The sequence below is a fragment of the Urocitellus parryii genome, chromosome 7 (genome assembly GCF_045843805.1).
Source record: "Urocitellus parryii isolate mUroPar1 chromosome 7, mUroPar1.hap1, whole genome shotgun sequence".
Classification (NCBI taxonomy): Eukaryota; Metazoa; Chordata; class Mammalia; order Rodentia; family Sciuridae; genus Urocitellus; species Urocitellus parryii.
Genome location: NC_135537.1, coordinates 95,190,605 through 95,193,113, shown reverse-complemented (window position 1 = coordinate 95,193,113; position 2,509 = coordinate 95,190,605).

Sequence of the window (2,509 nt, the reverse complement as noted above, 5' to 3'; positions counted from 1 at the left end):
TTGAATAGGAATCACAATGTGTATGGGCAGTCAGCCAGAGGAAGTGTCCACTGGAAGTTCCCAGACACCAAATTATCCTATTTGTTAAGCTGCGATGCCTATGTAGTCCACATACAACCCACAGATGGCTCTCTACACCCAGGGCTTTCTTATATTTTATTTGGATACAGGGTCTTGCTAAGCCCTCAGGGCCATGAAGTTGCTTACACTAGCTTGGAACTCCACAATCCTCCTGCCTCAGCCTCACAAACCACTGGGATTACACCACCACACCTGGCTCTTTGATCTTTTAGATGTGTCTATCACTCCCTGTTTGAAGGATATTCTGGGGCCAAATGCAACAATATCCTATAGGCAGTATTCAGGTAACCTCATGGTTGCCCTCAGGTTAGTAGAATTTTTCAAAGCAGTAGAAGACTTTTTTGGAACTTTTTTATTTAGGAACCCAACCTTGGGAACCATTTAGATATGCCAAGGAATTTACATTCTCCAGTCCTGTTCATTCAAGGACAGGCTGCATTTCTATGCTATTGTGTAGAGGGGGTTGGCAAATCATGAAACAGGCCAAACACAGCCTGTGTCTGTTTTTATAAATAAACTTTTATTGGTACCCAGCCATGCCAGTTTATTTACATACTGCCTAAAGCTGTCAGTAATTGTGCATTCCCCCCAAACCAAAAAGCCTGGAGAGATTTGGGGGGAAAGTCATTTTACAAAGAAGATACAGAGTTAACTTGATCTCTAAGTTGCATGTGGACTGAAGGTGAAATCACTAGCCTAAAATGAAGAAATTGTATTACCTAAGGCTATTCAGATAAAAATAAATTTTAAAAAGCTGCTTCCCTCAATTCTTCTTGCTGAAAATGAAAAAGTTAAAGGTTTCACAATTTCTGCACCATGTCATCCGATCTTGGTGCTGTCAGTGTCTTAATAGTGTATCAATTGGCTCACACTTCAGCTATCTTTAAAGAAGCATTATTACTCTGTTGGGCCAAACATGAAAAACTACTTTTAAAGACCTTTTTAAGGGCTTTTTGATTTTTCAAAAGCTTCTTCGGGGCTTATTGAGCTTCTCCGGCTGCTGGAATTAACTCTACAAAGCTCTTTCTCTATTTCTCAGACAGTAAATTCATCTGAATCTGGCAAATTGTCAATGACTCACAGGGGAAAGATAAGGGGTCCTTGAGATAAATTAATGTGGTGATTAGTTACATGTACACCTGTATTTTTAGGTTCTAAGTAAGCATTTTTGCTACCATAGCATTGGAAACACAGGATAGTTATCAATAGTCATTAAAAAATATGTGAAGTTGACTCCAGTACAAAGGGGCAGGAAGTCAGGAGAAAAGAAGATGGACAGTAAAATTAAAACTTTTAGTGCATAAAGTAACATTATACTGCTTTTCAATTGTTGAAATGACTAGAAAGCTGAATAAGACAAAATCTTCATTTATAGTTTCCCGTGATTTATTCATTGTCTATATCTCTTTTATGCAATTATTACAAAAGCATCAGAATAATTTTTATTGAATGCTTAGAAAAAGATCTGTTGTTCATACACGAAAATGTTACCACTTTGGGTGACTGTGCTGTGCTTGTGACGTTTTTCTTCTTTTCAGAATCTGTTTCATTCATTTTCTCCATTAAGTGCACATTTCTTTGGAATTGCTTTTGCTCCTTACTATGTTCTAGGAAAGGTCACTTCACCACCCAGACCTGATTCTGCCATCTCAAAATGAAGATAACAATAAGACCTACCTCAAAAGGCTGTGGTAAGCACTATGTCAAACTGCATGGGATGACTAGTATTGGACCATTTGTTTTGTTTTATTTGCCTGTGAAAATGGCAACAATGAAATGACTCAACATAAATAAATGAATCATGAATTATTCAACATTTACTTATAACACTAAGTAAATATTTAGTATTGTGCCTCACAAATACTAGGCACTCAGGAAATATTAGCTATAAAGGAATTCTAAGAAAATACAAAGAGAACGAATTTAGAAATAGAGAAAACATAATGTACAATTTTCAAAACTCAGGTTTATTGAGGTGTAATTTATGATATTGTGGAGTTCCATATAGTTTTACAAACCTATGCAATTGGGTGACCACAGTCATGGTTCAGAACAGTGCTACCACTCCCCCAAATCTACTGTGCCCCCTTGTAATCAATTCACAGAACCTGGCACCCACTAATCTTTCTTCTGTCTTTGTAATTTTGCCTTTAATATGGATCCCCAAGTATGTTCTTTTGCCTCCTTCTGGTGTGGACAGATGCCACCCCTTCAGAGGCAGAAGGGAATCCTCATCCCTCTGACCAGCCCTGGTTCAGTTACTTTGGAAAAGCCCCTTTACATGAACTCCCCATGACAAGTCTTTGTTTACTGAATGAAATCTGGACTCCTTTGCTTGGCAAATAAACCCTTCTTCACGTGAGCCCATCCACATTTGAACAGTATAATTAATAAAATTCAATAATTTGATGCACATGAAACCCATGCT